At 44.1% G+C, this 23,389-nt stretch overlaps 2 protein-coding genes across 5 annotated transcripts in view; one reads left to right on the forward strand and one right to left on the reverse strand.

The window, feature by feature from the left end:
• CLRN3 (clarin 3) overlaps positions 1-13,502 on the reverse strand; it is a 28,769-nt gene extending 15,267 nt beyond the window's left edge. Inside the window, exon 1 of the mRNA XM_034931709.3 lies at positions 13,365-13,502. The gene's annotated coding sequence lies outside the window, so the exon portion shown is untranslated. The remainder of the gene's footprint in view (positions 1-13,364) is intronic.
• A 134-nt stretch (positions 13,503-13,636) lies between these two features.
• The window catches only part of PTPRE (protein tyrosine phosphatase receptor type E), a 179,385-nt gene continuing 169,632 nt past the window's right edge, over positions 13,637-23,389 (forward strand). For 2 of the 4 annotated variants that reach the window (XM_055093478.2, XM_034931707.3), the window contains exon 1: positions 13,671-13,841. The gene's annotated coding sequence lies outside the window, so the exon portion shown is untranslated. Of the gene's footprint in view, positions 13,842-14,462; positions 14,644-23,389 lie in introns of all 4 variants that reach the window. The other 2 variants (XM_034931704.3, XM_034931705.3) reach the window with 2 other exon arrangements.

Below are 23,389 nucleotides of genomic sequence, written 5' to 3' on the forward strand. Positions count from 1 at the left end.
ATTTGACTCTTATAATTGTTCCAAGAGGAATCCTAAGGAGGGTAAACCTTTGTCAAATGTACTGTGGAGTGGAAAGAGAAAAGCTTACACCTCCTTATGTTTTATGCCTCTCTATTTTTAGACTTTATCAGAGAGATTTGGCTTTCAAATTTCCTCTTTCAAATTGGATCATATTTGCGTATTATTTAAATTATATCTTGAGAAGTTTCATCTTTATTACTTTTTAGTACTCTGATAGAGATGGTTCTGAACATTCTTGTTTTTGGTCGTTATAGCTGTATCCACTCTGTTGAATGGTAAATAGTTTATAAATGGTCATTTCTGGACTTTCGAAAAACTCTCCCATTTGGCGAAAAGATCATTTCTTGAGATGATAAATAGACATTCATAGCATGTTTTCCATACCGCTTTTTACTGTATTCTTTGATTATTTAGTAATATCATATTAAGTTGGTGCAAATGTAATTGCGGTTTTTGCCACTGAAAGTTACATTTACTTTTAATGGCAAAAAAACGCAATTACTTCATCCTCTACTTTTCTTCATTAACACCTAACTTATTTGTGGAATTAGCTGATCATCTGTCTTTTCCGTTATTGTAACTAGATGACATGCTCCAGGAGGTGGACATGTTTGTTTTGTGTACCACTGGATTCCGGGGAACTCTCAAAGAGCCTGGCCCAGAGAAGACACTCAGCAAACATTTGTTCAATAAATTATTGGAGATACGTACACACATACTCTACTACTGTGGACACTTATGTTGTTTCTATCTTAAAATTATGATTAAGGAAGAACAATGCATGAACATCCTTATGCATAAACCTTTGTCCATATCTCTGATTATTTCCTTGGTTAGACTTCTAGAAGTGAGTCAAAGTCTGTGAATGTTACTGAAGCTGTTGCTACACATTGCCCAGCTGCTCATTAGAAAAAGATACCAGTCTCCCACCATGCCCTTAACACAGTGAAGGTGCACACTTTCCTACATCCTCAAAACATGTATATTATTGGGAAAATTTACTATTTTTTCCATTTAAGTCTATTTATTTTGACCACACTTTTAAAGGGTGGGACAGAATTTCAGTAGTTAGTTCCTTCTGGCCCTATTCCTAGTGTGGAAAATAATTTTGTATTTATTATTGTATTTTGTATTACATAGGCCTATTACAAAAATGTATTCAAATGGAACTGGCAAGAATAAAGAAGAAAGTAAATATAATAAATAATTTATCCAACAAGAAGTAATTGTGTTCACAGTTGGGCAAAGACTTTCATACCTACAGCTTTATGTCTTAGCTTCCTGCTGCTATAACTGAACACCTGAGGCTGGGCGATTTATAAAGAACAGAAATTTATTTCTTATGGCTCTAAAGGCTGAGGAGTCCAAAGTCAAGGGGCTGCATCTGGTGAGGGCCTTCATGCTAGTGAGGATTCTGAGTCCTGAGGTGGCACAGGGCGCGCATCATGGTGGCCAGATAGCAAGTGGGCTGACAGTGCTAGCTCAGGTCTCTCTTCCTATTCTTATAAAGCCACCAGTCCCACCCTGGAGAAAACCCATTGATCCATTAATCCATTAGTCCATGAAATAATTAATACATTCATGAGGGCAGGGCCCTCATAATTCCATTGCCTCATAAAAGTGGCAACTTTCCATACTGCCACACTGAAACTCACCAATATGAGTTTCAGAGGAGACAAACATCTGGTGTAGCACCATGCACACATTTATAATACAATTGAGTCCTACTCTATGTTCTATTTTATAATCTGCTTCATAAAAATTTCAGCAACTTGCCATGGCAATCCTTTCATGTCAATAGATCACATTTACCATTGTACAAAGCAACCACAAATTATTTCTACAAACCCTTTTTGGTGGACATTGAGGTTGTTTCCAGCTTTTCACTGCTGTACCCGTGATGTGGTGATACTCCTTTTATGTTCGACCTTGCTAACCTTTCTAGGTATTTCCTTGAGATAAATTCTGAGAAGGAGAATTGTTGAGTCAACCAAAAATATGTGTTCACCAGCTGAAAGTGTGTCCCAATTTAAATTCCTGCCAACAGCATTTTGCATTAGAGTCCCCAATTTCCACAGCTTCCCCACAGCATAGTATTGCTAGTATTTTTAATCTTTCACAAGCTGGGAGACAAGAAGTAGCTTGTTGGCATTATTTGATTTTTACATGTCAGTTAGAGTTACTATATTCTAATAAGGTTATTACCCATGTGTATTTTTACTGACACAGTTTTCTGTTTATGATGTTGGCTCATTTATTATATAGAGAGGTTTTTCATTTATGATTTTTTGTACAGTAAAGATAGTAAACCTTTGTCAGTTCTGTGTATCTTGTGGATATATATATGTATACTGAAATATATTCATTGAATATATTTATTCATTTTGTTATTTGCATTTCAATCATATTTATACATTTATACATTTTAAACATATGTGTAGATATTTTGCTGGCTCAGGTTAAAAATGTCTATGTAACCGAATATTTCAGTCTTATACTTTATACTTTCTGGATTTGGTATCCCAACTCCAAAGTTATTAAGGCTATTTACATATAACAACCAACTCAAGTTTGTGTGAAACAGAAAAGTGATTTTTTTTTTTAAAGATACAGGATTATTTTGCATTACCCAAGGTGAGGTGACAATGAGAACTCAGGAAATTACTAGAACTAGAATTTCTATTGCCTTCTGTGCTCCTTACTGCATATCTGTTTCATTTCCTGGGTTTTTTTCTAATATTAAATTTTATCTTTCCTGCTATTCTGTTGCTGTCTTTTATTTTGTTTTTCCTCTTCTAATTTTCTGAAATGAATATTTTATTTTCTTAATTATTTTGTTTTTGCATTAATAAAATATTTAAAACCATGAATATTTTTCTCTTCATATATATATATGTCTTTGGCTAGGTTTCATAGGATTTTACATATGTAAATTGGCATTTAACATCTTGAAATTGCATTTTTTATTTCCTGTTTGTTGAGGACAAAGTTTGTAAGATAATTGTATGGTAGCATTATTTCTATTTCGGTTATTTGTTTCTAGTTGTCTATAATTTTAATCAAATAATGTGATCTTAAAATACATCTACTCTTAGGGTTTTATTGAGATTTTATTTGTAGACAATTTATAATCAATGTTTATAAATGTTTATAACATTTTTTGTCACTGTAGGCTATTTTGTTTAATGGATTTACCATCATTTATTTAACAATGTTTTATTTTGGCCATTTTGGATATTATGAAATTTTTTGCTTATACAAATTTGCTTAAATACAGATCATTAACTATATCCTTAAAATAAATCTCAGGAGAATTGCTGACTCAGATAGACATTTTTAGACTTATTATATTAAATATAAATTGGCCCCCAACTGGCTTGCAATTCATAATCCCACCATAAATGTATGAGAAAGCCCTTTTTTCTATAGCACTGGAAAATGTTTGTTATTTTATATGTAATATTGCTTTAAGTTACAATTCTATGGTTTGCTTTTCTGTCACTATAGTTTTGGCTTTTCTAGAATTTCATAAAAATGGTATATTATAGTAAGTAGTCTTCTGTATCTGACTTTATTTTTTAGATTCATCTAGATATAGATACACACATTTGTTTATCCACTCAGCAGCTGATGGACATTTTGGTAGACTCAAGTTACATCAATATATTATATTTGTTAAGGATAAAGCTGTCATGCATTCGAGTACAAGTATATGTGTGGATATCTGATTCCTTTTTCTTGCATAAATAAATAAGAGAGATATTACTGGAACATGGTAAGTGTATATTTAGCATTATAAGAAACTGACAGACTAATTTCTCAAGTGGCTGTTCTACTGTGCATTCCCATAAGAGATGTATGATAGTTTCAGTTGCTCCACATCCTCACCAGCACTTGCTATTATTAGTCCTTCAAAATTTGGCATTATAATGAGTGTTTGCTGATATCTCACTGTGGTTTTTATTTGCATTTTGCTAATACTAATGATGTTGGACATCTTTGTATGTGTTTCTTTGCCATTCATATGCTTTCTTTGGTGAAGCCTCTGTTTACATCTTTTGTCCATTTTCTTATTGATTTGTCTTCTTTTTGTTGAGTTGTAAGAATTCTTTATATTTTATCCTCAAGATACAATATTTATTAGATATATGTTTTATATATATCATATATTTATTAGTTATATGTCTCGCAACCATTTTGTTTCAGTATATGGGTTGTTTTTTCATTTCCTTAACAGCATCATTGAAGAGGAAAATTTTTGAAATTTGGTGAAGTCTAACTTACCAATTTTTTCATTTTATGGAATATGGTCTAAATGTTATATTTAAGAAATTTTTGCCTAACCCAAGAGCACAAATATTTATTTTCCTATGTTTTGTTCTAGAAATTTTATGCTTTTAGGTCTTATATTTAAGGTTATGGTCTATTTCGAGTCAATTTTTGTATATGATATGAGGTAAGGGCTGAGGTTCATTTTTATGCATGTGGCTAAGGTGTTGTCCCAGCTTGGTTTCTTGAAAAGACTATCCCTTCCCTGATGAACTGCCTTGGCATCTTCTTTGAAAATCAGATGATCATATCTGTGTGGGTCTCTTTCTGGATTCTCTATTAAGAGATCATTCTTTCCAGTCCTTTGTAAGCTCCAGGAATTGTTTGTCACTCGGCTTTGCCATGGCTCCCTTCCTGGTCTCCGTAGCTTCCTCTGAGGTGTGTGCCTCAGCACTCAATTAATGATTCCAGGGATCCCTCTAGATTTCTATGCTTCCCACTGCAGCTCTCTCCTCTCCAGCACTCACCACCAATCCTAGCACTTTGGCCTCCTCAAACCTTGGTTTCTTTCTATTCAACTCCAGAAGACCATTGGCTTCTTTGGTTTCCCCTTCCACACCGTAGCCTGGAAATTTCCTCCTTGAAAACCTCCTGGGGCAATTGTCAGTCTGACTTCATTTGTTTCTTTTATCTCAGGAATCATGGCCCTGTGCTGCCTGATGTCCAAGGTCTATTATAGAAACCATTCCTTTATATATCATCTTCTGTCTTATTAATTTTATAAGACTATAGGGGGCCCTTCTTACTCCATCATAGTCCAAGGAGGTAGTCAGCCTTCACTGAATGACCACATGGCTGCCACACTTTCTTTCCCTTAGAATTTTGTAGCTACCACTTTATTGGCTTTTTGCACTGAACGTTGCTGTTGAAAAGTCTGAGGCCAGCCATATTTTTTCTCTCTGTATGTTATGAGTTACTCTGATAGCATGGTTATAAGAGTCTGTTTGTGAAGTGCAGCCATACCCACCTAAATTTTGTTTAGATTATTCTGATTCATTTCATTCTCCTTTCATGTAATTTCTCTTTTCAATTTGCATATTCAGTTTATTACAGAAACATTTTTCTGTGTCATATTTCTAAATTATGTGTTCCACTTGTTGAAATTTTACCTGCAGACACACCAGTTATTCTTGTGTTGGGTGATCTTTGACCTTCATATCCACTATTCACCTTCTTCTAATTGCTTTATTCCCTTTATATTTTTGCTGTCTATTCACTGTGATTTTCTTCCACAATGATAACTCATTTTTAGCTAAATTTTTTTCTAACTTATGTATTAAATCTTAAGTTATATGGCTTGGAGTCTCAATTTGTTTTCTATTAACTTATCTCTGTTGTTTTATATCTCATTATTAGTCCCTTGCATAATTGAATCTTTCTTATTATAAGTAAGTTCTTACATAGCATAATACATGCAGAAGAAACTGCTTCCGCCCATTGGATTGGATGTTTTTCCAGACTGAGGTGTGCTTACCCTTTCTTTTCTTTTCTTCTGCTATGTTGGTGTAGATTCCCATTGGATTGGATGTTTTTCCAGCCCGAGGTGTGTTTACACTTTCTTTTCTTCTGCTGTGTTTGGGTAGATCCCAGGGTATTTCTTTTCATCTTGCTTAGTTTAACATGAGAAGTTCTATCCAACTATTGGTTTACACGAATCCATGATTAGTGAGTTTCCCTGACATACTTCTTACCTTACCTGGGGCTAATTTATCTTAGCTTCTCCATGCGTCACTCTTTGACTGGATGGTTTTCTATCATTTTTTTTTTCTAAATACATCCAGGAGGGAAAAAAGTATACAGATCTTTGACAAAACATGTAAGTCAGATTAGCTTAAGCTCACAGGAGTTTGGGGTAAGGGAAACCTCTCATGTGACATGATGCAGGGCTTCCAAGAAGGTCTCCAGGACATCATTTTGCTCTTTCTCCATCTCTGGGTTGTGTTTCTCTTGGCTCTGCACCCAAGTTCATGGACTTGGATCCTCATTGAGAACTTTTATCCTCTCAGCTTCAAGTTTATTACAAGAAAGAATCGTATGCCTCTCCCCCAGAAATCTCTCAGCATTTTACTTGCTGTAATGCTGCCACACACCCACACACCTAGAGCTGGACAGAAGCAGGGAGAGGTCTTGTTGTGTTGTAATTAGGATTACTGCTGATTCATTCTGAGTTTAGGGAGGCAGAATTGGTGGTCTTGCTTCCATCAGCTCTTGGCTAATCAGAATCTCCATGCAGTCAAGGACCTTTTCTAATTAGGCTTGGTAATTGCACAGGGCATGGCAATGGGGACTATCTTGTCCCTCTGCTCAGAGTAAGAGGCAGCCTGAGACTCTGTCCAGGAACAGGAACTTTATAAGGGATGGGCTAGGGCAGACTGAGTCTGGGTGTACATAAGAGGAAGGTGATGTCAGAGCCTGTGATGAAGAGGCCTCTTCAAGTTGAAAACATCTAGAACACGAAGCCCTCACAGAAAGGAGGAGAGAAAGACCAAAATCTGGAAAGCAGGTCACTACTAGAGGCTGGGAGGCGGCCCTAGCTCAGGATTTCCCATAACTCAGCCATTTCAGTTCCACTGTTGCAATCTTTGCCATCTATGACTATCACCTCTAATGTTATTTCCTTAATAATTTTCTCTAAATTAATTTTTTATAAATTAATTGACCATGACACTATCTACATTAGCTTAGCTGTAATAAAATCTTGAGCGATGTCTCACTATTTTTCTAATATACATTAAAATAAATATGCAATTTATATATGAAATGAGAAGTGGCCATCCTTGTACTATCTACAATCATCTCTGACATCCCTCCACATACACCACTCCCAATAGAACCTTACTTTGGAAAACGCTGGCCTAGCTGATATGAAGAAAGAAAATGACCTTCTACGTTGCTGGAATGCACTGGGGAAACTGTTTTTTGTTTTGTTTTGTTTTTAACTAGAGTTTGAGGCCGCTGATTTCTTCTACTTTTCATGAAGCTTACTAAACATCAGTGATTTTTTAAAAATTACAAATATGCACCTTACAGCACATGAAGTTCCAGAATATATAACAGGATTTATTTTACTATTTTTAACTATGAATTCATGTACATGTATACTTTCATCATAAAACGTATGTAGTTTATATGTACTTTGGGATCATTTAAGTAGAAAAATTGCCTCAAGATGACCACACTTTTCCATTAAAGGCAATTTTTTTTATATGTAAAAACCTTTCTTAACACTGCCATGCTTTAGGAAATGAAATATTTAAAAACTAAATTTCTATTGTGCTTTAGTGACCGCTAAGAAATAAATATCTGTATCTCATTTTTAGGAGAGCTTTCCTCAGTGCTGTATTATGTCTCATTACCAACTTTTTCCTCAATTCCAAGAGCAAACTGAAATTATATACCAGGTAGAAACAAGGTGATTAATAAATCATCCCACCAGTGATAATGTTCTGTGGATTATTGACATGAATTTCACTGTGAGGAATAAAGAAATTATGTCATAGGTCTTATAATTTCTCAAGTTCAAGGAAAAATATCCTTTTGCCAAAGTGTAGATATTTCTGAGAGTCCTATGATTTTTTGAGTGAGGAACACACGGGTATTCAATGCATTATGAAATCATCTGAAGCAGGCCATGGAAGGTGCTGGATTATTTTATTATTTGGCCTTCCAATGAAAACAACTCTAATTTACAGACATCAGTTTATTTTGTAAATTGAATCAATTTTTCTTAATCATAGAAGAAGAGAAATAATAAATGACTTTTGCCACTGTGCATGGAATGGTCACCTGCCCTCATCCTTATGCATTTGACAATGTGATAACTGTTCCCAAAACAATTACACACACATACATAATGATATATTGTTCACCTGTACTCGGTGGCCAAGAAGTTAAGATTCAATCATACCCTCATATGTGTGAAATGACATATGAACAAGGCTATTCTTGTAGCATTTTGTGTTAGAAAACAACTGGGACACGCAGTGGCTCACGTCTGCAAACCCACACTTTGGGAAGCTGAGGTGGGCAGATCATTGTGAACTCAGGAGTTTGAAACTGGCCCAGGTAACATGGTCAAATGCTGTTTAAACAAAAAATACAAAAAAAAAAAATTAGCCAGGCATGACGGTTTATGCCTGTAGTACCAGTTACTCCAGAGGCTAAGGCTGGAGAATCGCTTGAGTCTGGGAAGCAGAGGTTGCAGTGAACCGAAATCGTGCCATGACACTCCAGCCTGGGCAATACAGTGAAACCCTGTTTCAAAAAAAAAAAAACGAAGAAAAAAGAAAAGCAAACAACTGGGAATAATTAAGTGGCCTAGAAGTGCTATTTTAAATATATCCAAAGATTTAAAAGAAAACATGAATATAATAAATAACCATATGAGGACCTCATTAGAGAAATAAAAATTATTTTTAAAATAACCAAATGAAAAGTCTATTACCTAAAAATACATAACAGAAATAAAAAAGAAATCACTGGATGGACTTAACAGAAGATTAAGCATTGCAGAAGAAAAGATTGGTCAATTTTAAAACTTGGCAATAGAAACCATCTAAACTAAAACACCTACAAGAAAAAAGGCTTAAAAATGGTAAAAGCCTCAGTAACCTTGTGAGACAATATTTGGAGATACCACGTACATCCATTGGAGTCCAAGAAGGACAGGAAGGGGAAAATATTTTTAACGAAATAATGGCTGAAAATTTCCCAAATTTGATGAAAACTACAAATTTATAAAATAAGAAACTCAAGTAATCCCAAGAAAATAGACACAAGGAAAACCATATCAATGGCAGGTGCAGTGGTTTATGTCTATAATCTCAGCACTTTGGGAGGCCAAGGTGGGAGGATAGCTTGAGCCTGGGGATTCAGGATCAGCCTGGGCAATTTTGTCTCTACAGAAAAAAAACATTAAAAATTAGCTGGTCTTGGTGGTGCATGCCTGTAGTCCCAGCTACTCAGGAGGCTGAGGCAGGAGGACTTCTTGAGCCCAGGAATTCAAGATTGCAGTGACCTATGATCACACCACTGCACTCTAGCCCGGGTAACAGTAAAAGACCCCACCTCAATGAATAAATACATAAAATACAATAAAACAACACCGAGACACATTTTAATCAAATTTCTTGAAAACAGTGATAAGGAGAAGATTTTAAAATCAACTAGAGGAAAAGGGTACATCACCAAAACTACTGATAATAAGCAATAAAGGATGAATCTCAAAAAGAGTTTGCTGCCTAAAATAAATTAGAAATAAGATACTACGTGATTCCATTTATATGAAGATACAGAGCAGGTAACACTACCTATGGTGATAGATTTCAGAATAATGGCCATCTTTGGCAAGAGTGGGGAGATTCTATTGGGGGAAGAGACATCAAATAACTTTCTAGAATGATGGAAATGTTTACTGCCTTGAGATGGGTATGCATTTCACTAGTTTATACACTTGTCTTTACTCATTGGCGTATCCCTTAAGATCTGTACAATGCGTGTGTACTCTTCATCAGTGAAAAGCAATCCAAGAAAAAAACGAAGAGTTCAAATGTGGTAAGGATCTGGGGGAGGGCCTAATTATTGTTTTTTCTGGGTGAGTAGAGGAATCTTCCAGCAAAAAGATCTGTCCTCTTGATTTCAGTAATTGTTAACACTTGGGCATAACTTGGAAAAAGAGGAGGAGAGGGAAGAATAGTTGGGTAATGTAAAAATAGATAGTTCTGAACCTATTCGTTATTCAATCTAGTACATCCTAGAGATCAGAATAACCATCCTGACTGTGGTTACTAAAAGTTACCTCTTGGTGGGAACAGGGCCTGAACAAAATCATTGAAGGACTCTGGTGTTGTCTCAGTGTATTAGTCTGTTCAGACATACCTGAGACTGGGTAATTTACAAAGGAAAGAGGTTTAATGGACTCACAGTTCCATATGGCTGGGAAGGCCTCACAATCATGGAAGAAGACAAAGGAGGAGCAAAGACACATCTTACATGGCGGCAGGCAAGAGAGCATGTTCCCTTTATAAAGAGAACTGCCCTTTATAAAACCATCGGATCTCGTGAGATTTATTCATTATCATGAGAACAGTATGGGAAAAACCTGCTCCCGTGATTCAATTGCCTCCCATAGGGTCCCTCCCACAACACATGAGGACTACGGGAACTACAATTCAAGATGAGACTTGGGTGGGGATGCTGCCAAACCATATCACTCAGTTTTTCCTTCCTTGCCCTGCCCCACAGCCAATCAATGATCAAGACCTGCTTTTTTCCTCCTAAGGTTGAATAACTTTATGAGAATGTTTCTGTATGATGTTTAAAAGCAACTTCTTATTTGCTTTCCACACACTGATTTTGCCTTTTTTTTTTTTCTTCTTCTTATTCTCCTAGACAGTATTCCTGGCCTCAGCATTTTAATTTTAATTGACATCTATTGGGCCCTCTAAGCATGATGGGCAGTATCTCAGTTTCTGCAGAGAAACCCAAAGGCCCAGTCCTCAATTAAAACAGAAGACAAGACAAGTAAGTGCAGTTAATATCAATAATCGCAGGAGCACTGCCTCAAGCTGTGTTTTAGAGGGAAGGGGCTAAATGGTTGGGTGTAGGGGAGGCCTGGGGAGAGCGGGCAGGAGGCCAGCCACGGACAGGCCTGAGACAGGATCAGACAGCCAGTGTGCCAGGGAGCTGAAGAGGACTCTGTGGACTCAAGAAGGGCCCTAAAAGAGGAGTGGTGAGGTGTTCAGGAGGGCAAGAGGCAGATGAGCTCCTCAAAGCCTGGGAGGAGGATAGGGGAATTGACTCTGATGTCAACAGGGACCTTGAGCCTATGAAAGGCAAAAATGAAGATGGTGAAGAAGGATGAAGGGCTTCCCTGTGGTAATCAACAGGGCCCTGGCACAAACACTTCTGACAACACGCTTCTGTGTGACAATGATGAATGTCTGTAGACTTTAGAAAGGGTTGAGAATTTTTGGGGTCCAGCAGAGAAGATATTATGAGGAAAGAAGAGCCATCTGCCTCCCCATCATGTTACCAAGGCTGTTCACTTTCCAATAGCAGATGTCTGACAAAGGCAAGTTGTTTCTCTCTTCTTAGCTCACAGTCTCTGCCTCCTCAGCCCTGCAGCGTTAACAAGCAAAACTGTGCTTAGCAGAGCTTTGTAATTATGGCCTTCATGTACATAAGCCTGACTCTGTAGACCACAACAGCAGAAAAATCCAAAGCCTGGTGACGTCATGCGCTACCTGGCCCCACCTCAACCTGGGCTGTTCCTTGGAGGTGCACTCAGGAGGGAGCCACCCGCCCTGCTGGGCTCCGAGGTGACCAGGCTGTCTGCTGCTGCTGGCTGGGGCCCATCCTCCTCTGCTCTGACAGCCCAGAAGCCTTCACTGAGCACCTCCTGGCTACTGAGGTTGCTTTAAGAGCTTGAGTCTGAGAAGCCACGGAGATCAACAGAGCCTAGGCTGCTGGAGCTTACAGCCCTGGGGGTAGGGGAAGAGGGCACGACAGACACAAAAGGAGCCAATAAACCCACAAATAATTCCAAACTGTGATGGAGGATGTGGAAGAGAGTGGCAGAAGAGATGGGTGCAGGGCGATCTTCCAGAAGCCACCAGTAAGAAGGAACCAGGTGCACTGGTTGGAGGAGCCCCAGGCAGGAAGGAGCTTGGCTCTGGCACTGAGAGAAAGAAGCTGTGATTGGAGCCCAGCGGGCAGGGGTGAGAGGCTCAGAGCAGCCAGGGAAGTCAGGCAGAGCCTCGTGGGAGTTTGGGTTTTAATATTCCTGGAGGCTTTTAAGCAGGGGGCTAGCAGGACCCGGTTTACACTTTGTGAGGTGCCTGGGACCAAGTGTGAAGAATGGATCATCTGGGAGAGTGGGTCAGAAGCTGGGGAGCCACTGCAGGCTTTGGAGGGGTGCAGGCAGTGAGATGAAAGGGCAAGATGCATGAGAAGCCAGTGGGAAGTGGACTTGGGCCCTCTGGGAGGTGGACTTGAGGTGGGACACGGAGGCAGGGACAGGGACGACTGCAGAGAAACTAAGTAAGAGCAAGAGGCAGGTCTGAGACAGCAGGAGACAGCCAGGAGGAGCTGAGCTTGGAGGAGAGGGCCCCAGAGTGGTGCTGCTTAGAGTCATTCCCATACAGATGGTGTTTAAAGCTTTGGGGCTAGGGGCTAGACAAGGCCCCCAGGGACAGAAATGGGCAGGGCAGGGCAGGAAGGTGGAGCTCAAGTTCTCCACTGGTTTCGCAGCTCTCTGGCTCCTGTGGAGGGGAAGTCCCACTCTGGGCAAATCACCTGCGGGTGGCCTCTGCCAGGAGGCACCCATTGCTCTGCAGCCTTTGGGGTCCGTAGCTCTGTCTAAACAGGCCTTAAGTATGCTAAGAGTCGTCGGCTGGCAATCGGTGCAACGTGGGGTAACACATCGTAAGTGCCACTTTCTCCCCATCCATTCATTCATTCATAAGCCTAATGAGCTGGGTCCCTACCACAGAATGCAGCTTCCCTCATGAGGGCTGGGCCGTGGCCCCACCCAGAGGGCACGGCACAAAGGTTCAGAACCAACATGCCACCAGTGTCTTTTCTGCTCCTTCCAGGGAACTGCCTTTTCTCTGAAACCTCCCTAAATAGCTTGAGTGAAATTCCCTGGAAGAAGTCGGCTAGACAGCAGGCCCAGTGCCTGGCTCTGTCGCTCTTCTTTCTCTTTGTGCGTTTTTAACTTTGACAGATACTGCCTTCGGGACAAGCAAGCCCTCTTCTGCATCCCCCAGACAGGCGCCTTATCCCCTCTTTCCAGAGGAGGCCACCAGGCCCAGCGACCTCACAGCTCTCCCAGCTTCCTCGCACCAGAAGCGCACGGGGTGCCCTGCGTGTCCCACACCTGCTGCAAGACCAGGGCGAGTCCCTAGTCAGGCCACTTCCTGGTGCACAGGGATAGGGCAGGGAGAGGCAGGGCCTTGCCTTTGCTCTCCACCAGGTGTGAGTGCCTGCCATACCTTGACCCTCTGTCTACGCACCTGGGTCCCGGCGGAGTGGCTAGGCCAGGCCTCCCCGGAAGGGGCACCAGCCTTGAGTAAACGGATGCCCACAGTGTCTGGGTGCTCCCCGGGCAGGGCCGCAGGGCCTCAGGGCCATACCCGCCTCGCAGGTGGGGCGGGCGCCCTGGATGCGCTCCCCGCGCCGGGCACCAGGCGTCGCCCCCGCTCCTCGCAGCGCCCAGGCCCCCGCCCCCGCCGCGGAGCCACAGCCGGAGCTGGAGCCGAGGCGGCGGCGGGACGCGGCCGGCCGGACAAATTTCCTGCTAGGCTGCGGACGGCGGGCGGCAGGAGCCGGCGCGAGCGGCTTCAGGAACCCACGGCCTCTGCGCGTCCCCGCGACCCTTCTTCGCGCCCGGCGAAGACAGCCGGGCGCCCCGGAGGGCGGCGGGCAGGCGCCCGGGAGATGCGGAGCCGCCGCTGCAGCGCGATCTGCGCGACCAGACCGGCCCCCCCGAGGTGAGCGCGCGTGCGGACAGGGACCCTGCGCCCCTGTGGGGAACCGTGCGCCCCGGGAGGCCCAAGCAGGCCGGGGCGCTGCCTCGGCCGCTGCCGCGGGAGGGAGAGGCCGCTCCGGGGCTCAGAGTCCGGACCCCGTCCCCGCCGCCCCCGCGGCGCGCCCAGTACCAGCGGCTGGGGCCCGTACGACCCCCGACCCCGGCCTGTGGCGCGTCCCCTCACCCGGAGTCCCCAGCCCAACTTGGCGACCACAGTGGCAGTGCTCACGCTCCCTCTCGGTAAACAGGAGGAGGGCGCGCGTGTCTGCGGGTGGCTACAGTGCGCGGGGGCCGGCGGCAGGGCGGCGTACGTGAAAGCGGGCGACACAGAGAGGGGGTGCAGGCCGCGCGTGGGGGGCTGCGCCCACTCGAGGCTGGAGGCTGGAGCCTTTGAAGAAAGTGGCTCGAGTTGTGCCAACTCTGGGAGGGGCCGGCGCGCTGCCAGGATGCTGCCCCGCAGCCGGGCGGGCGCCCGCGCCTTCCCAGGGAGGCAGGCGGAGCGGGATGCAGCAGCCGCGGGGGGTCGGAAATGCGGCAGGGAGACCCTGGCAGGTGGTCCAGGCTGGACTGCCGCGATTTGCAGGGTCGACGACCTCACAGGGCTCCTGAGCACAGATGCAAGCGCGGTGCCAATTCTGAGAGCTCCCGGGACCATCTGGGGAAGGCCGGGCAACCCACAGGATGGGGAGGCAGAGCCAAGCCGGATGGAGACCGCGCTGGACCTGACCTAAATTCCTTCCAGGCATGCAAACCTTTCCAGAAAGGTTAGGCAATTATACTTGCAGAATTATGATATTGGTTTGTCTTGAGTCGTGACCATTCCATCAGAGTTTCAATCCAGGAAACTCAAAGAAAGAATACAGCTATCTGCTTGTATTTTAGAGTGAATGAGCGTATAGGTGAGTTGAATGAACACCAGCAAAGAGTGATCACGTGATACAGAAATTAGTGTGTCCATGTCCAGTCAGCTCTGCATTTGGCCCCAGGTACCCCTTGACCCAGGGCGTCTGGAGGTCTTTGTGTCCCAAAGATGGATGAAGTTCTGCCTCTGCACACTAACGATTCTTGTCCATTTAAACTGTGTGTATGTGGGTGGGGGGGTGGGGTGGAGGGTTGTTTCCAAAACTGGGATAATGGCCAGAGGAGGGCATGAAATGGTGGGGGCCAGTGGCTGGGGCAAGCGTCTGACCACCACGGTCACTCAGCCAGCATGGTATGGGCAGAGCTCTGTGGTGTGAACAGGGTTAGGGTCTGTACTTTCCAAGCACAGGCTCTTGGCATTTGGGGAGCAAAAGGTCAGAGGCGAGGTGGAGCAGGCCCAAGAGGTGGGGGCTGTGCTGTCAGTGAGAGAGGCCTGACGCACCACCCAGCCCTTCCCAGACAAGGCTCTGCCCCTGAATCTGACCTTGGGGGCCAAGATTTTTGTTCATTGATGTTGGTGATGCCTGTGAGTCACCACCGCCCCCTCCCTGCCCCAACAGACCGTTCCCATGTGGACAAGAGCTAGGAGCTAGATTTGTCTCTGTAAAAGGTCAGGTCACTGGATGTGTCCAGATGGCTTGGGACTTAGTCACACACTCCCTCATCAGTTCCAGTCAAACCAGTTGAGGGAAGTCGATGGTGTTATTGTCTTTACGTGTGATGCTTCTTGGAGGCCCTGTGTGGACACAAAGTGAGGACAATGCGGAAAGCCACACAGAGGCCACCTCTCATTTCTGTGGGGGACAGCTGGCAGAGAGAGATGCGCTCCCTGTGTCAGCACCGTCACCTCCACGGAAGCCTGGAGGAGGTCCTGAAGCACTGTGCCCTGATGGGAGCCCCCTCTTCTCCAGGGATGCATGTGTGCAAACCATTGCCCCTGAGAGTAGATGCGGCTATGTGTGTACATCCTTGCCCCTGAGAAGAGAGGGGGCTGTGTGTGCAAATCTTGCCCCCAAACCCCAAGAGAAGATGCATTCACAGTGGGGGTGATGGTAAATGCATCAGTTTCAACTGGTGAAAGTATGCTTCTCCCAGCTGTGCCTCAGTGGGTCCACTGTGCTCCATCTGCACCACCATTAGCCTAGTCTAAGGTGCACCACTGATCAATATTCCCTCACTGAAGGCCAGAGGTGTGTTTCTAGGCCCGGCCACTCCTCTGTAGTTCTCCTCCGCAGCTGCCCACTTGACATTTCTCCCTGGGATATCAAATGCCCCTTGACTCAATGCGTCAAAATCAAACTTGTGATCTCCCCTCCCCTTCCAGTACTTTCCCAGTGTTGTCTTTATCCATCCAATTCCACCAGCCTCCATGTTGCTTCTGAAATGTATGCCAGACTATAGTTTCTGTGAAGAGAGGGCAATACTGTATCTCCATTGCCCAGCCATGTGCCTACCAGTGGAGCCTTGAGGACTACTGTCCATGGATAAACAACTTGGAAGTGAGACCTTCCCGAAGCGCATGTGCTGATGGAGCAAGTGTGTGTCTGTTGCGTGGATGTTGTATGGTTGATAGGCAGCCACACATTTTTGCCGATGTGGATGGGCATGGTCCATCCAGGGCTCATGTGGCCAGCCCTTCTGGAGATGCTGGACTCACCTGCTAAAATGACTGCCGGCTTGGACCAGAGACACCCCAAGTGACCTCCCAGGGAGGCAGGCTTGGGAGCAGGGAGGGAACAGGATCGAAGCTGCCCCGTATTCCCTTGCTAGACAAGTCTTTTTCATTTATAACGTTTGAGTCACCCTTACAGAAGTTCTGTTGCCAAAGCAGGAATGACTGTATCCATTAGGGTAAAGACTGGCCTTCTTAATATTTGAATATCACTTGGGAAGAAAACTACAGTTCTAAGAACATCTCTAGTTTTTCTTTTGGCTTTTTTCCTACTGACCCAATGGCTTTGTCTTCCATAAAGCTCCCAAAGCTTTCCAGATCCCAAGACTCAGCTCCCTGCTCTCAGCCTCCTTCCCCTTTATTTCCATCTTAGGAACTCCTACCCATACCTCAAGGCCCACCTCAAAAGTCTTAGTCTCCACAAAGCCTTCCTGACTCCCCTACCTGAGAGGAATCTCTCTTACTCTTGGTTCCATAGAACGTTATTTCTGCCTGTCCTAAAGCACTTACTGGACTTGATTTTGATTTCCAGTTCACTTGCTCAAGTAGTTTATCTCCTCCACTAGGCAGCCAGTGCTTTAAGGGTGGAGGGTGTGTCTCTGAGAGCATGTACTTTGGGTTCAGTCAGTCAAGTTCTGACTCTGGTGTGACCTTGGCTAAATGACTCAAAATGCAGGCTTCAGTGTTCTCTAGAATGGGAGTCATCATCGCTACTTCCCAGGGCTGCTGCTGTGAGGGGGACATAGGATACATATAATTGACAGGCCGCTTGGCTGGTATGCAGTAAACTGTGGTTATCTTTCCCCTACAACATCTAATGCTGTGCATTGCACATGTAAGAATCAGTGAAGTTTGAGGCCGGGTGCAATGGTTCACACCTGTAATCCCAGCACTTTGGGAGGCTGAAGCACGCAGATCACTTGAGGCCAGGAATTCCAGACCAGCACAGGCAACATGATGGAACTCTGTACCAAAAACACAAAAAAATTAGATGGGCATGGTGGTGCACACCTGTAGTCCCAGCTACTCAGGAGGCTGAGGTGAGAGGAACATCTGAGCCTGGGAGGTCAGGGCTGCAGTGAGCCATGTTCACACAACTGCACTCCAGCCTGGTTGACAGAGAAAGACCCTGTCATGGAAAAAAAAAGAATCAATGAAGTTTGAATGAATACATGAACCAAGCCAAAAACCATACAAATAGATAGATACCTTTTGTGCATCATCCAGATCGGTAGGTCAAATCAGTATGGTGTGGCATGCCAGATAACTATTTTTTGCATGGCAATCTGAATGATTATTATGTAAATTTTGCATGATTAAGTATTTTAATCCCATAATGTTATCACTTACCATGAAGGCATTCATTCTTCAATATGCACCATTGCCTCCAGTGATCGATGAGGCAGAAATGCAACTTGCTGTGCACATTAACCAGGCTCGTGGCCTGAATTAAACCAGGCTGGGTGTGAGGCACTGCAAAAGCAAACGAAACCCACCCCTGAGAAGCAGTGTGGCCTAGAATCAGGTGTCTGGAATCAGGGTAAGAGAGCAGCTTCTAGACCAGAACATAAAGCTAGGAAGCTGTGGCCTACCCTAGAAACTCTCAGAACTTCACTTTGCTTATCCAAAGAAAGGGGCTGTCCTGGGCCATCTCTGGGCCCCTCACAGCTGCTGCGCTTCCGCCCGATTTCACCCCTCCCCACCACTGGGCAGGAAGGGCTGCTGACTCCGCACAAGGCTGGATCCCAGGCAGGGAGGCCTCCTGTTTCTTGGCTCAGCATTTGGTGTCTCTCTGCTCTGGACACCAAATCTAGAGACAGTGAGGAGAGGCCCGTGGGTACATGTAGCGTGCTGCCAATTTTAGGTACTGGCCCTAGACATATCAAGAGTTTATTTTGGAGGATTAACTTCTCATTATTTTGTCACTAGGATTTTTTTTTCACCAAAAGCAGAGTGCTGGATGATATTTTAGATGGCTGGGATTTTAGATCAGCCATACCTGAGGCAATAAGAGTTGGTCGAATGTTACCAATCCTTGAGCAGACACAGATGAGCAGTTGTGGGGTCGGTCACTGCTGGATGTGGGCTAGGAGACCCCTGGTTTGGGGATTACGAAGCCAGCCTCCTTTTCTTCCCTGGGCTCTGGCTGCTGTTTTCCCAGTCATACCCATCATGGTCTGCCCTGTCCAGGTGTTCCATGTGGGGAGTTTTGATGTGGTGCCCAGCCTTTGAACTGTTAACAACACCCTGCTCACAGCCAGAAATGTGGGCCCCACATCTTTCTTTCAACTAGATGAATACTTCAGAGGCTTTGATTGAGCTTACGAAATACAAATTCTTAACAATATATTTCAGAAAAATAAACATATCCTTTTATATTGATTCCCAATGAAATAGGGGCCAGATAAAATATTTTAAAAGGACATCTGTTTTTAAAAATATCTTTCAAATGCAATCAAGAATGTTCAGTTAATCCAGTCCATTATGTATATTGTAACAAGTAACAAAAGGGGCAGAGAAATCTTTCTCCCAAAAACAAATATAAAGTCCAGCAGGGAGTAGGGAAATGTTTGAAGAAAAAAGAAAGATTCTTAATTATGTGCTAAAAACCAAACGTGTTTTGGGCAGGTGCTTTGATGTTAGTGTTTGTTGGGTGGAGAGTAAAGAATTGATAGGAAAACTTGTTTGGATCCCAGGTCTGGGTGCTGGCTACACTACATTTGATCCAATGGAAGGGCTAGCATGGGAACAATAGCATTTGATGTGAGCGCCCTGGGCAGGTACATGACTCTGTCATCAGCTCCCAGGGATGGACAGCCAGTCCCACAATGCCTGGAGCTCAGAGCTCACTCTGTGCATGTATGTGATGTGGAGAGATGGATGGATGAAGGTAATAGAACTGAGTAGGAGCCTGTCCAGGTAGCAGTGGGGGAGGCCAAGCGGCGGAGGCCCTCCCTGCCATGATTTTACTCTGTCTGAATACCAGCAGCAAGTGGAAGCCATGGGGCTTTATTTTCAAGGGGAGGTGACACAGCCTGGGGCTCAGGGAAAGGACTTAGGAGCAGAATGACTGGGATCAGATGGGGGCCCATGCGACTGAGGCTCTGGACAAGGCAAGGGACTTCCCCTGGCCCAGTGTGAGCCCAAGTCTTTACGGTGGGGAGCATGATGCCGCCAAGGCAGCTGCACGGGGATCAGTGGAGGTGGTACGCAGAGGCCTGGCCCCATGCTCACCAAAGGGCCAGCAGTGTCACACAAGGCAAGGGCCCAGGGCACCGGAATCAAAGGCCTGAGATGGTGTGAGCCCTGACTTCTCCTCTGCCACAGTCGCTTTGTCCTCAAGGCAAGTCATTTAATTCCTATTCAATAAATGCACAAACATAATTTTTGGTTATTAATGTCCCTAAATCTGTTTGGACATTTCCAGCTGAACATTAGTCACCAGTTTTGTACTAGAGAGAAAATTAGTTCCATCTTTCTTCTCAACTGAGATTTTTAAATGTCCTATCACATAGCTACTTGATTACAGTGTATTATTTTAAATGACCTCTGTACTAAGTCCTTTTATTTTGGCATACTCTCACTCCAGAAGGACTTGGCATTGGCATTTTTCAGGCTGTGTCTCCACAGTAGGACTTTCATAGGTCTGCGGTGCAGACTGGTTTGCTGTCCACAGGCTTGGCCCCGACTCCTCGGCTAACACGCACAAGGGTGCTCTGAGGGTTGGGAACGCACCCACCAAGCACAGCCCAGACGAAATGGAAGCTCCTGTCCAGGCAGGTTCCCGGTGAAACTCTGGGGAGCTCCAGCCTTCCTTTCTTCTCCAGTTTATTAAGAGGCCGGCCTCAGAGGTGGACACCTACTTCCACGATTTGATGTCCGACCCTGGGACTCTCCTCTTTACCCTGCCCCCACCTCATCCACCAGCCTTTTGGTCTGAAATCCTTGTCATGGGGTAAAGCTTTTAATTTTGTTGTTGGAAACACAGTATATGGTTTGGCTGTGTGTCCCCTCCAAATCTCATGTTGAAATGGGGTCCCCAGCGTTGGAGGTAGGGCCTGGTAGGAGGTATTGGATCATGGGGGCAGGTACCTCATGATTACTAGCGCCATCCCTTTAGTGATGAGTGAGTTCTTGCTCAGCTAGTTCACATGATATCTGGTCATTTTAAAGAATGTGGCACCCCCCACCCACTCTCTCTCTTGTTCCCACTCTCACTGTGTGGCATGCTGGCTCCCTCCCTCCTCTGCCTTGATTGGAAGCTTCCTGAGCCTCACCTGAAGCAGGTGCCAGCATTATGCTTTGTGCACAGCCTGCAGAACCATCAGCCAATTAAACCTCATTTCCTTATAAATTACCCAGCGTCAGGTATTCCTTTATTGCAATGTAAGAACAGACTGACACACAGAGCACAGGTGGAAATACAGGCTTTGCGGACACCGGTGGCCTGTTTTTCTGACACTGTCATTCTTCCCAGGATAGGCTCTACTCTTAACTCTTCTAACCCCATCCACTTGTTACAAAACACACTTTCAGAAAAAGGCTAGGTTGTTACTGAGGTAACATGGGATGGATCTTTGGAGGTGGGAAGGCCTCCAGCCTCCTCTGGGGAAAACAAAGTAAATCCTCCCTATGGAATGCTCCAGCTTGTTTTCTTGATTCCAGAGAGACCTGCTAGTGAATTCAACTAACAGGTTGGTTTTCAGCACAGAATATTTCCTACAGATGTCGGTGTTTCTTTCCAAATCCTTCCTCTCTTCAGGGCGCTTTCCCACTGTTCTAGACGTAGGAGAGAAAGTACTTCTCAGATGGTGAGCTTTTATCTTCCAATCTTGTCAACTGAGGAGACCTGGAAGTTCCCTTTCAACCTGGAATGTGAGCCGTGCTTGCTGGGCACGAGATAAGGACCAAGGATTGACCCAGGACAATTTCAGAGAGCACAGGGGTGGCATATCCTCATGTCAGGGTGTGGAGCTAATATTCAGACCCAAACACTCTGAATCTCTGAAGCAGAAGCTCTCTTAAAATTCCTGGGGAGGAAATCAGTATGAATTAATAAAAAGCCTGAATATTGTGGATTTTTATTAAATTCGAGGATTTATAGTAACTCAATCCGGGCCAACAAAACGTTGCCTTCCGGTACTTACTTTAATGAATAGAAAGCATGTAAATGCTCTTCCAAAGAGAATAACACATTTTAGCATCTTAAATATGTAAAAGTAAAACTCCTCTACAATCCTAGTTGCACTAGGAAGTCTACTTATCAAAAAAATAAACTTCTGTTTCCAGCCACATTATTTCAAATCATCCCAAAACTTACATTGTTACTAGTAAAATTTTTCATTGTGATTAACACTTTTTTTCCAGTATGGTTTTCCTCTTTCTGAAAGCAACCTTAGTTTCATAAACAGTTGGACATTTAAGTACTGGTCAAAAAAGTACTCTGAACCAGTAACCTCGTCCTTAATTTTGAACTGCTGTTGACTAAGCGCTCTCTTTTCCTAAGCTCATAGCAGCCCTTCATTCAGTGCATCAGTAATTCAATAAATTACTTTTTGCCAAGGTTGCAAACATCAGCTAAAGTTCAGTCATCTATTGGAGATGTTATCAGTCTGTCCATTTAAATTCTTTTGCGCAAAGTCCAGATTTGGACCCAAAGTAATATAAAAATGCACGAGCCAGAAATTTAATAATTTTGTACTGTGTTGTGCCAAGCCAGGCCTATTCTTAGCTAGCCAACAACATTCTTTCAAAGGATATTTTTTGGTTTTCATCAAATGTAAATAGTGTTTAAGAGTCTGTAATATCATTTAGAAGGAACAAATGGAAGTATTAAACCTTTATTGACTACCTACAGTATATAGAGGATCTATAACTTATGATGGTTTTATTATAGTTTCTCAACCTTACAATGAGTTTATTGGGCATTGGGTACATTTTAAACTTATGATATATTCTATTTACAAGGGGTTCATCAGGATATGACCTCACTGTAAGCCCAGGAGCATCCGTACGTACAAGCACTGTGCTTAGCGCTGGAGTTACAGGGAAAAAAAAAAAAAAAGGCACGATGGCTTGTGACATCCTGTGGATGCTCCAGGTCCACAGGAAGACAGAACTCACTTCCAGGGAGTGTTAAATGTGATGCTGGATGCTCCTGTGGAGGAGGGGAGACATGGAAGGGCCTCCCCAGGTAGAGCAGTCATGTGGTCTGGCTCTGTGTCCCCACCCAAATCTCATGTTGAATTGTAATCCAAATAGTAATCCCCACATGTTGGGGGAGGGACCTTGTAGGAGGTGATTAGATCATGAGGGTGGTTTCCCCCATGCTGTTGTCATGATAGTGAGTGAGTTCTCAGGAGATCTGATGGTTTTATAAGGGGCTCTTCCCCCTTCACTTCACTGTGCACTTCACTGTGCACTTCTCCTTCCTGTCGCCTTGTGAAGAAGGTGCCTTGCTTCCCCTTCCACCATGATTGTCAGTTTCCTGAGACCTCCCCAGCCATGCTGAACTGTGAGTCAATTAAACCTCTTTCCTTTATAAATTACCCAGTCTTAGGCAGTTCTTTATAGCAGTATTAAAACAGACTAATACAAGCAGGCTTGGTTTACTGGGCCATTTCCTAGGCAGCTGACAGGGATTGAGCATTCCAGACAGAGGGGCTACCATGTGCTTGCCTGGCAGTAGGAAGCGGTGTGTCCTGTCTGGGGAAGAGCAGGTGTCTGCATGGAGCTGGAGCCCAGGGACAGAGGGGATGGGACAAAAAGGTGGAAAGTTTAAGGATCACCCAAACATTTGTACACCATCCAGGAGTCTGGATTCTGTGTGACGGACCAGGAGTTCTTACCGTGTCTTAAATTATGACCCCTTTTGTGATTCTAGGGAAGACTATGGACTCATTCTCCAGAAAAACACA

Source organism: Pan paniscus, chromosome 8, assembly GCF_029289425.2.
Source record: "Pan paniscus chromosome 8, NHGRI_mPanPan1-v2.0_pri, whole genome shotgun sequence".
Taxonomy (NCBI): domain Eukaryota; kingdom Metazoa; phylum Chordata; class Mammalia; order Primates; family Hominidae; genus Pan; species Pan paniscus.